This window comes from Hyperoodon ampullatus (assembly GCF_949752795.1).
Source record: "Hyperoodon ampullatus genome assembly, chromosome: X".
In the NCBI taxonomy this organism is placed as follows: Eukaryota; Metazoa; Chordata; class Mammalia; order Artiodactyla; family Ziphiidae; genus Hyperoodon; species Hyperoodon ampullatus.
The window spans coordinates 96,524,801-96,537,300 of record NC_136913.1 but is presented as its reverse complement, the minus strand read 5'-3'; the positions used below and the strand labels follow the sequence as shown (position 1 = coordinate 96,537,300).

At 42.8% G+C, this 12,500-nt stretch overlaps 1 protein-coding gene across 2 annotated transcripts in view; it reads left to right on the top strand.

Annotated features, from left to right (window-relative positions):
- The window catches only part of DCX (doublecortin), a gene marked incomplete at both ends in the record, with an annotated part of 113,114 nt that overhangs the window by 88,682 nt on the left and 11,932 nt on the right, over positions 1 to 12,500 (top strand). The gene's annotated exons all lie outside the window — the stretch shown is intronic.

Sequence of the window (12,500 nt, the reverse complement as noted above, 5' to 3'; positions counted from 1 at the left end):
AGGGTGCCCATGGGAGAATGGTATCCGGGAGTCCTCTTCTGAACCAAAGACGCTGCTTTGGGTTGCCTAAGATGGAGGGACCTGGATGTTCTGACCTTCCTGAATGTGACTGTCTGGATATACCAGCTTGGTCTAATAAAAATATAATGCGAGCCACAAATGCAAGCCTTGTATGTAATTTTAAATTTTCTAGTAGCCACAGTTAAGCTCAAAGAAACAGGTGAAATTAGTTTTGAAAATGTATTTTATTTTACTGAATATATCTGAAATCTTATCATTTCATCATGTAACCAATGTAAGAAATTGTTGAGATATTTTACATTTGTTGAAATGGGATTGTATTTTACACTTACAGCACATCTCAATTCTGACTAGCCACACTTCAAATGCTCACTAGCCACATGTGACTAGTAGACAACACAATACCCTTCTTCTGCATCTGAGAGAAGTTCCAGATAATGATCTTTTACATGAAGTAAATGCTCTGCACTTGGCAAAATATTTCCAAACCTATCATCTCAGTTGTCACTCATAATAGCACCATGGCTTAAATTGGGAAAGGAAAATTATCCAATTTTTTTTAGATTGGAGAGCTAAGATATAAAGAGGTTCAGTAAATCTTTCAGTCTTCCCGATATCTATTTAGTACTCAAGAACGAGAGCCCAGCTCTCCTGACTCCCAGGAGTTGCATTGTCCTTAAATCAGGGTGTAGAAGCTCCAGAGTGGTGAATAAACGGTCTCTGTTGCATGGTCCTTGCTTCTCTGCTTCCTTCCACCTTCCCTCATCTCCAGGCAAGGGATGTGGAGAGTCTGGGAGAGGGGGGTGGTATCTGTGTCATTGTCTTTGTGCAACATAGAGCAAGCCATGGGTAATTAAGCGCCTTTGTTTCCAGTGCCCAGTCCTAGACACTCCATCAGCTCCCCTACTGTCAGTCCAAGGGGAAGTGGTGCCCTTGGCGAAGCTATGGGAAGAGAAAAACTTGCCTTGCCTCCTCCCCCATTCTGATTCTTTCTAAAACCACAGCTTACGTCTAGTTTAAGTGGAAGAACTGTCCTATATATAAGGCAACGTTTCCATTGCCATTGGAGAGCCATTTAGTAAATGGTTGGAGCAAGCAGTCAAATGCCACCCCCCCGCCCCCATCCCCAAGCACTCCACACAGCATGGGATGCGGTCGTGCTAACCCATCTCCCTGCAGTAGCAGTCCTAGCAACCTGCTGCAGCCGGGGACTTGTGTGTTTTTTGGCTGCGTTGGGTCTTCATTGCTGCGCGTGGGCTTTTCTCTAGTTGTGGCGAGCAGGGGCTACTCTTCGTTTTAGAGCGTGGGCTTCTCATTGTGGTGGCTTCTCTAGGGCATGCAGGCTTCAGTAGTTGTGGCACGTGGGCTTAGTTGCTCCTCGGCATGTGGGATCTTCCTGGACCAGGGCTCGAACCCGTGTCCCCTGCATTGGCAGGCGGATTCTCAACCACTGCGCCACCAGGGAAGTCCAGGGACTTGTGTTTAAATACAACTGATTCCCCAAATTTTTGGTGGAGTAACTAGTAATGCTAGGTGCTATGAGGAAAAGAAATGATAAGATGAATTACCTGTCACTAAGAAGCTTATGATTTATTTGGGGAACCAGTATGCATATAAATTTAACAAAAGTTTTTATTTACAAATACTTACATAGTTCATATGTGCCAAGCAACCATTCTAATCACTTTATGTGTATTAACTAGTTTAATCCTTACAACAACTTTACAAGGTAGGTGCTATTATCCTCATTTGCAAATGAAGAAGCTAAGGCAGATGAACAACATGACCTGTCCAAGATCACACAGCTAGTAAGTGGTAGAGCTGGGATTTGAATCCAGGCAATCTGGCTCCACAGTCCACAATGTAACCATTGCACTGTGATGCTAAATAAGACTTAATGATAATGGTTTGTTTAAATGCCAAGTGCATGAGAGATACAGGCAGTAAGTGCTATTGGAAGTACTGGAGTTTGTGGGAAAGAGAGTTCATTGGGGGCTAGGGTGCTAAGGGAAGTCTTCCTGGAAGAACTGGGGCTTGAAAGAGAATTAGATTTCAATTGATAAGGAAATGGATATTTCTGGCAGCAGAGAAAGCATGAACAAAAGGGCAGAGGTGGTGATGAATATAGCATATCGGGGTACAGAGAGGCGACCATTAAATCTACATCTCCAGCCCCAACCTTCCTTCTGGATGTCAGTGCCATGAATGCTTACCAGACAATTCTGCTTATATGTGCCAAATGCAACGTGTCTAAAAGTCAAAAACGTCTCCTCTCCCCAACTCCCTGACAGTAGAATCAATTCTATTCTATTCCCCAGGCGCAACACCTTGGCGTTATCTTTGACTCTTCCCACTCTTTTAATCCTTCATGTCCACCATATGCTGTTCCTGTTGTTGAACATTTGAAACATCTTCACCTTTCCCACACAGAAGTCCCTTCTTTTCCCTCATCACCTGATGCCTGGATTACTCAACACGCTCCTACATAGTATCTCTGCTTCAAATCTCTGTCCACTTACACATCTGCTGTGGTGCCACCACATTTTTCATCCTAAAACATGGCCATTGTGTAACTTTCCTGCTCCAATACCTTCAGTGCTTCCACATTGAGTTCACTGATCACCCCCCGCCCCCATGGTAAGGCTGAGCGAGTAAAAAGAGAGAAGGGCCGACAGCTGAAGACTCTGTTCTGGGGAGCACAGCAATAACAGGCAAAACCCAGAATTACGGGCTTCACTCGGGAAAACTTCAGTCCACTAATGCCTGACCGGCTAGCCAAAGAATTAGTGTTCAGCCAGCATAGGTTGATAAATCACCCACTGTGGAAGGGGATTTCCTAACTTGGTGCTTCAATTCCTTCCATTTCTAATAATGGCAGTAGTAATAGCAATAGAAAATGTCATTACTGAGCCCTCCCTATCTGCTAAGGCACCTGGCTAAGCATTTTATAGGTAGTCTCTCATGTACTCCTCAGAACAACAACAATTGACATATGCATTCTTTTTATTCAAATGTTACAGTTGAGGAAACAGACTCACAGAGGGTAGGTTACACCCAAGGTCACACATCTAGGAAATGGCTAAGCCAGGATTTTAAACCCTGACTGATTCCAAAGCATATGTTCTTTCCACAAATAAGAGAAGTGTAGTTTCTTCTAGTTCCTGCCCAATAAAATTGGGAGTGAGTGTTGACAACAGGCGTGCTCCACCAGAAACATGTTCCCAGCAGAACCACCTTCGACTGGAAATAAATGTTGTCAGCATTGTCAAGCCTGAGAAAATAATCTTGGCACATCCAGCAGCCTTCTTACAGACGTCCTCTTCTTGAGGGAAACTGATCTGTGCCAAAATATTACACAACTGGGTACACATATCTGTTCTTTTGTTTTGTTTTTTAAACATCTTTATTGGAGTATAATTGCTTTACAATGGTGTGTTAGTTGCTGGTGTATAACAAAGTGAACCAGCTATACATATACATATATCCCCATATCCCCTCCCTCTTGCATCTCCCTCCCACCCTCCCTATCCCAACCCTCTAGGTGGTCACAAAACACCGAGCTGATCTCCCTGTGCTATGCAGCTGCTTCCCACTACCAAGCTATTTTACATTTGGTAGTATATATAAGTCCATGCCACTCTCTCACTTCGTCCCAGCTTCCCCTTCCCCCTCCCCGTGTCCTCAAGTCCATTCTCTACTCCTGCATCTGTATTCCTGTCCTGCCCCTAGGTTCTTTTTTTAAAATAAATTTATTGATTGATTTATTTCTATTTTTGGCTGCGTTGGGTCTTCGTTGCTGCATGTAGGCTTCTCTCTATTTGCGGCGAGTGGGGGCCACTCCTCGCCACAGTGCATGGGACTCCCACTGCGGAGGCTTCTCCCGCTGCAGAGCACAGGCTCCAAGCACGAGGGCCTCAGCAGTTGTGCCTCGATGGCTCCAGAGCGCAGGCTCAGTAGTTGTGGCTCACGGGCTTAGTTGCTCCACGGCATGTGGGATCTTCCTGGACCAGGGCTCAAACCTGTGTCCCCCGCATTGGCAGGCGGATTCTCAACCACTGCGCCACCAGGGAAGCCCTGCCCCTAGATTCTTCAGAACCATTTTTTTTTCTTTAGCTTCCATATATATGTGTTAGCATACGGTATTTGTTTTTCTCTTTCTGACTTACTTCACTCTGTATGACAGACTCTAGGTCCATCCACCTCACTACAAATAACTCAATTTCGTTTCTTTTTATGGCTGAGTAATATTCCATTGTATATATGTGCCACATCTTCTTTATCCATTCATCTGTTGATGGACACTTAGGTTGCTGCCATGTCCTGGCTATTGTAAATAGAGCTTCAATGAACACTGTGGTACATGACTCTTTTTGAATTACATTTTTCTCAGGGTATAGGTCCAGTGGTGGGATTGCTGGGTTGTATGGTAGTTCTATTTCTAGTTTTTAAAGGAGCCCCCATACTGTTCTCCACAGTGGCTGTATCAATTTACATTCCCACCAACAGTGCAAGAGGGTTCCCTTTTTTCCACAACCTCTCCAGCATTTATTGTTTGTAGATTTTTGGATGATGGCCATTCTGACTGGTATGAGGTGATACCTCATTGTAGTTCTAATTTGCATTTCTCTAATGATTAGTGATGTTGAGCATCCTTTCATGTGTTTGTTGGCAAGCTGTGTATCTTCTTTGGAGAAATGTCTATTTAGGTCTTCTGCCCATTTCTGGATTGGGTTGTTTGTTTTCTTGATATTGAGCTGCATGAGCTGCTTTTATATTTTGGAGATTAAACCTTTGTCAACTGCTTCGTTTGCAAATATTTTCTCCCATTCTGAAGGTTGTCTTTTTGTCTTGTTCATGGTTTCCTTTGCTGTGCAAAAGGTTTTAAGTTTCATTAGGTCCCATTAGTTTATTTTTGTTTTTATTTCCATTACTCTAGGAGGTGGGTCAAAAAGGATCTTGTTGTGATTTATGTCATAGAGTGTTCTGCCTATGTTTTCCTCTAAGGGTTTTATAGTGTCTGGCCTTACATTTAGGTCTTTGATCCATTTTGAGTTTATTTTTGTGTATGGTGTTAGGAAGTGTTCTAATTTCATTCTTTTACATGTAGCTGCCCAGTTTTCCAGCACCACTTATTGAAGAGGCTGTCTTTTCTCCATTGTATATTCTTTCCTCCTTTATCAAAGATAAGGTGACCATATGTGCATGGGTTTATCTCTGGGCTTTCTGTCCTGTTCCATTGATCTATATTTCTGTTTCTGTGCCAGTACCATACTGTCTTGATTACTGTAGCTTTGTAGTAGTCTGAAGTTAGGGAGCCTGATTCCCCCAGCTCTGTTTTTCTTTCTCAAAATTGCTTTGGCTCTTCAGGATCTCTTGTGTTTCCATACAAATTGCGAAATTTTTTGTTCTAGTTCTGTGAAAAATGCCATTGGTAGTTTGATAGGGATTGCATTGAATCTGTAGATTGCTTTGGGTAGTATAGTCATTTTCACAATGTTAATTTTTCCAATCCAAGAACATGGTATATCTCTCCATCTGTTTGTATCATCTTTAATTTCTTTCATCAGTGTCTTACAGTTTTCTGCATACAGGTCTTTTGTCTCCTTAGGTAGGTTTATTCCTAGGTATTTTATTCTTTTTGTTGCAGTGGTAAATGGGAGTGTTTCCTTAATTTGTCTTTCAGATTTTTCATCATTAGTGTATAGGAATGCAAGAGATTTCTGTGCATTAATTTTGTATCCTGCTACTTTACCAAATTCATGGATTAGCTCTAGTAGTTTTCTGGTAGCATCTTTAGGATTCTCTGTGTATAGTATCATGTCATCTACAAACAGTGCCAGTTTTACTTCTTCTTTTCTGATTTGGATTCCTTTTATTTCTTTTTCGTCTCTAATTGCTGTGGCTAAAACTTCCAAAACTATGTTGAATAAGAGTGGTGAGAGTGGGCAACCTTGTCTTGTTCCTGATCTTAGTGGAAATGCTTTCAGTATTTCACCACTGAGAATGAGGTTGGTTCTGGATTTGTCATATATGGCCTTTATTATGTTGAGGTAAGTTCCCTCTATGCCCACTTTCTGGAGCGTTTTTATCATAAATGGGTGTTGAATTTTGTCGAAAGCTTTTTCTGCATCTACTGAGATGATCATATGGTTTTTCTCCTTCAGTTTGTTAATATGGTTTATCACATTGATTGATTTGCATATATTGCAGAATCCTTGCATTCCTGGGATAAACCCCACTTGATCATGGTGTATGATCCTTTTAATGTGCTGTTGGATTCTGTTTGCTAGTATTTTGTTGAGGATTTTTGCATCTATATTCATCAGTGATATTTTTAGTTTTTTAAGGAACCTCCATGCTGTTCTCCATAGTGGCTGTATCAATTTACATTCCCACCAACAGTGTAGGAGGGTTCCCTTTTCTCCACACCCTCTCCAGCATCACATATGTGTTTTGCAAAAGGGAAAACTCTTACTTCTCTCCCTTATTTGAAAGATTCAGCACTGCATGCTGTTTAAGACTCTGTAGGGAATAGATTTAAAGTTCAAATTCCAACTTCTGAACTTATGGTATCTCACAACTTATGATTGAATTTGGTCTGAGAACTGGCCCTATGATCAAATCAGTGAAGAACTGTTTTAGGGCCTCTTAGTTCTTTCTTCCCTACTGGATGGTTCTGGGGAGAGGGACAAAGGATTTCCACTGAGCAGACGCAATTAGCCAAACCAATCCACACACCCCGCCCAAGGGCCCTTTGGAATGAATGTGTGAAAACCACAGGCCCTGTCTCTTGGCCTTGTTCTAAAGTAAGTTGAAACCACTTTGGTTCTACTTGGATGGCCTTCCAGGAAACCTCCCTGTATAAGTAGGGAGAAACCAAGGTGTCTTTGGACTGGAATGAAGGAATGCTTACAGCATCTCAATATGAGAAAAAAATGAGGAAGTGGCTGAATCGTATATTGAGATCCCCCTCTGCAAGGCATTAGGGAATTAGAAAAGACAAGACAGAGAACCAGTCACTGAAAGGTCATGGTGGTATGTGATATGCTAACTCTGAGGGAATTTTGAAATGAATCTGTGAGCAAATCCTCAAGTCCACCATCCATTGAGGAGAAGCAGTTTATACATTTTAAGCAAGTCCTACACTTTCTGAGCTTCTATATCCTTGTGATTAAAAGGAGACCATTAATTCCTGGCTACCGTCTCTTGGGGTTATCAGGAGAATCATGTGAATTCATATATTGCAAAATGTTTTGAAAACAATTGTAGAAATACATCTTCAATTATTAAGGTGGCTCTGAAATTATTGTCATGGCTTTTTTTTTTGTAGACTGAGTTATTTATTTTCAGTGAACAATATTTCAAAATAGACATCAAACCAAAACCAGTAGACTTGATTTTGAGTTGAGCTCAAGTGTTGGGATTAGAATGGGAGGGAAAAGCCAGAGCTAAGTGAATGAGTGTTAAGTCAGTTTGCTCTCCTGTCAAAGGTTGGGTGAAAACATATGTCAAACTGTCCCTTTTCTTCCTGTGCCATGCAAACCTGAACCCAGAAAGTATAATGACTTGTCTAACTCATTACCCAGACAATTCTTTAATCCCTGTACCTGGGGCTACTTACATCCACCTTACACACAGTTGCATCCTGATTTCCAGGGATCAGTCCAGCCTCCAGACAAGGGAATCCATAGTCTAAGAGCTCAGCATCAACTTGCCAGGCTGGTGACCATACTCTGCCCTTGGCCGCCCATGCAAGAAACTGAACTTTCTCCTTGTTCTTTGGGAACTGACTCCCTCCACCTTGTTCCTCACTCCTGGGAACTCGTATTCCCCTAAACATTTAAATCCCTGCAAATCTAGTTAATTCAGCCTAGTTACCTGACCCGCCATCTTTTGTTTGGGCTTGTCCTGTTCCATTCTGATAGAGCCAAGGATTTAAAAACAAGCGCTGGGGAATAGGCAGGTATAATCATTCAGAGAAGCTAGTAAGCCAAGACTGTGCCAGGCCAAGCTTGGCAACTGTGCTGCATACCTGAGGGGAGTGACAGGGCACAGATACCATCTTCCCAGAGGCATGTGGCATGAGGGCAGTTACATATCTGTCTGGCTGCTCTGTCTGCTATTGTTTCATGACATTTTCTATGAAACCCAGTTGGTAGGGTGAACGGAAGATAGCTCTTGCTAATCACTTTCTAATCTAAACTAGATCAAGTAGGATAAAAGTCTAGAAGATGAGCATAAGCTCTGGTGTCTGCTTCTACCTGCTCCTATTTCTTTCTTTTTTTCTCTGCCACAACCCTTCTCCTTCCTTCCCACCTGCCATCAGAAAGTTGTCATAAGTAGGAGTCCCAGAAGCAAATCATGTAAAAAAGGAAGAGCAATGTAGCAAAAACTGAAAACAAACCAAAACACACATAGGCTTTGGAATCAGAGAGACCTGTGTTCAAATCCTGACTTTGCTATCCCTAACTGGAGTGAGCCTCTATTTCCCTAACAGAAATTAGAAAAGGACTAGATGAGGCTCTGTGTGTGTGTGTGTGTGTGTGTGTGTGTGTGTGAGAGAGAGAGAGAGAGAGAGAGAGAGAGAGAGAGAGAGAGAGAGAGAATGGAAAGAGAGAAAAGAGTGCCTGGCTTATCACAGACACACAATAAGCATTATTATCCTGGTTTTTATTGATAAGACTGATAAGACAGCCTAGGAGATTGAAAAGTTCCTGATGTACCTTGCTGTAGAGGGGAAAAAATGAACTGCACAATGAGAAGAAAGAAATAAAAGGATTTGGACTATGAATAAAAAAAAGGTGACAACAGTGAGGCAGTGCTGTGGTTCTGAGGAGGGAAATGAGAGAGGCAAGTAAAAGAGGGCAAAGACTCCCCCAATGCATTCTCAAATTGCAGCTGAGAACTGGAACATCAGAGACAGGAACTAAAGATGTTTAGTAAAGCAGAATAAAGGAAAATGAGGGCTATCAAACCGATGTTATTTCCAGTCCCTCTCAAAATGAACTGTGACAGCTTTCCATGTGGATTTGCCAATCCAAGACTATGCACAGTTCGTCAAACCCTATTTTCATCTTTCCCTGCTACTTCTTTTATGTGACATTTATACGAATTGGCTTCAGAATTCAAATCAAATGGCACCCTCCCAGACTTTTTTTCCCACAGAACCCATAAAGGAAATGCATATGAGAATATATTTTTATGTAGTGTGCTCCTTCAGCTTGTAAGGAATTGACATTTGCCTGTACGTGTCTATATTTTCTCATTTCTCCATGTCTATCTTTGGGTTTGGTTCCATTAGGGAAGTCTGGGAAAGTGTCTATGTTTTTTTCAACAATGAAATTAATTGTAGTTAAATGGTTAAAAACTGATTTTCCAAATGCTTATTGAATGTTGATGACAAAATTAAATCCTTTATTTATAAGCAGCTTAAGATTGATCTGGGGAGTGATTCATTGGGGGAGTGGCAGTGAAATATATATAAACATATACAGACATACAGAGAATAGAGAGAGAGGTATACATGGAATATGTATTTATGTATTACCCATAAAGTTTGCGGAGGAGAGAGTTACAGAGAATATTGATAAAAGAACTAGAAATTGCAAAAGAAACCTGTATGTGCAGATCTATGGCCAATAAGTGGAAACTGACTCCCATACAGATAAGCTTTGGTTAATAATTTTCCACATTTTGCCAAGACCAGTGGGCTCATTCTCAGATAAGAAGCTAGATAAGAGGGTAGGTGAAAAAGACAGTTTTCACACTGGAAGTATAGTAGCCATCCTTTTGTAGCATGGCTGACAAATGCTGGGAAACTAGAATCTGTTGTTGCCGAAAGATACAGTGACCATGTGGAACAAAATGCCAGAACTTACCTGGGGATTCCTACATCTGTTAGACTTCCTGGCTGGGGTCATGGGTCTTTTGGAAGACATTCATTATGTCAGCTCACACTGATCACCAAGATTGCTCTCCATCTTGAATACTAGGGGCCAGGTCCTGTTTGGAGACCCCCAGGCACTCCTTCCTTTACCTGCAGAGTAAATGACTCCTTTGCCTCACTGTGGCTTCACAGACTCCTGCCTTTTCCAAAGTGCCTCTTTTATTCACCAGAAAGCCTAGTGCCCTGGCAAAGCCTAGCTCCCCCAGTCTGTGTGCTGTTTGGCACAGGTCATGTTCCTCCTTGCGTGGCTTGCATGGTACGTGCACATCACGCTCGCTCCAAGCTTGCCTGGCCTCTAGGCCTCTATCTTCTCCCCATCCCTTCTCTCCCTCCCGAGTGCTTTAATTTAAGCCGTCACCGCCTCTCACCTGGACTAATGCGTTGTCTTCTAACCAATCTCTTTGCTTCTACCTTTAACCATCCCACACCCGCCCACCTCACCAGTCTTCCCCCTGCATCTGGAGTCATAGTTTTAAAGTGCAAATTTGATGGTATCACTCCCAGATTTCTTTCACACATCAAACCCAGACTTCACAAAAGGCCTCCAGGGTCTGGTGTTTATCCTCAACTCCAGTCTCATCTCTCAGAATTCACTGCTGGCATCCTATGCTTGAGCCATTTGGAGCTATTTGCACTTCTGTAAACATACTGTATTCTTTCACACCGCCATGTTTTTGCCCCTACTGGTGTAATTCTGAAGTCTGGAATACCCTTTCTACCCTCTCTGCCTAACTAGCTCCAATTCATCGTCTCAGTGGCTTTATTGAGATATAACTGACATAACAAACAGTTCACGCATTTAAAATGTACAATTCACTGGATTTTAGTTTAGCCATAGAGTTGTGCAACAATCACCACTATTTAATGCCAGAACATCTTCATCCCCTCAAAGAAACTCTGTACCTATTAGCAGACCTCTCCATCCTTCCCTGCCTAATTCCTCCTTGTCCCCTGCTGGCCAGCCCCTGGCAACCACTGGTCTACTTTCTGTCTCTATGGGTTTGTCTATTCCAGAGTCACCTCTCAAGACTTTTTTCAGGTGTTGCCTCCTAGTCCCCTGATTTCAAAGCCTCTCCACTGGGCTCCAATAATACCCCTTGTATGGCTCTGTCATAGCACTTATTCCCACTGTATTCTTACCTGCCACCCCACTGGAAGTGACTTACTCATCTCTGAAACCTCAACGTCTAATACTTGGCTTCCCTTAGAGAAAGTACTCTGTAGCTACTGGCCAACTGAATGAATGACTTCCAGGAAGCCCTGACAGGGAGAAAGGCCTCTCAATGAGTGGGTTAGAGATGAGTGAATTCACAGGCAAGGCCAGACGGTGGATTCCTAAGTGCCCATTTTTCAGCTCACTTGCACTTGGATAAACTCATCAACCACCACACTGATGTCTCTTTCATCCCTACAGTTGATATGCAGGTTCCGGAACCTAGGGAAACATTACCATAAGTGGTGCAGAGGAAGTATATCCTCAGGAAATACTCATGATACACCAGTTTAAGCTTTACCTGTGGGACTAACAGCAACACTCTCAGGCCATCTTCCTGCTTAACTTTTTCAATTTCCTCCCCCCGCCCCGTTCCTGTCTTCCCTTCCTCCTTCTTTCTCTTCTCCCCACCCCCCCACCAACACCCTTGGGATATTTGCCCTTTTTTTTTTTTTTTTTTTTTTTTTACGGTACGCGGGCCTCTCACTGCTGCGGCCTCTCCCGTTGCGGAGCACAGGCTCTGGACGTGCAGGCTCAGCAGCCATGGCTCACGGGCCCGGCTGCTCCGCGGCATGTGGGATCTTCCCGGACCGGGACACGAACCCACGTCCCCTGCATCGACAGGCAGACTCTCAACCACTGTGCCACCAGGGAAGCCCTGCCCTTATTTTTAAAGCACGTTTCAGAATATCTGATGAACAATGTAGGTCCTTAGATTTTAAAAGAGATTAACTTTAGATGAGATGTCTGAACATGAATCCCCTTTGAAAGCTGCTAATTGTTCTATTTCAGGGCACCACATTTCTTTACATGATTGGATCTTTAAAAAATCTAGTCAGCAAGGGAATATAAGACAATTTTGCAAACACAGTGGAATATGGAGATGTTAAGTACTAAACCATCTCATTTTCAGCATTTTACTGACTAGAGACAAATGCGGGTGCACCCTGACTCTGGCTACTGTCATCCTTTTTCTGTCTCTAAGCCTTTCTCCCAATTTCAAACTTCCTCCTTCTTCTCTTCCCCAAGAATCTCTTGTCTCCCGTCTCGTCTCCTCCATTCCTGATCTCCTTCTCTCCCTCTTTCTCAATTCTCTCCTCTGCCCATTTTGCTGTAGACACCTCTATGTTTCGCACTCTGTTTCTCCTCCACTTTCTTTTTCATTCTTCTTCCTAATTAGCTCCCTCTCTCTTTTTTTTCCTTCTGTTCTTTGCACCCGGAATGAGGTAGGGAAGAGAGAGTGGGAGGAAAGATGAGCAGGAAAAGAGAGAGGGGAGAGAGATAGACATCATCTGTCACCAAAGGGGATGTGCCCTGGTC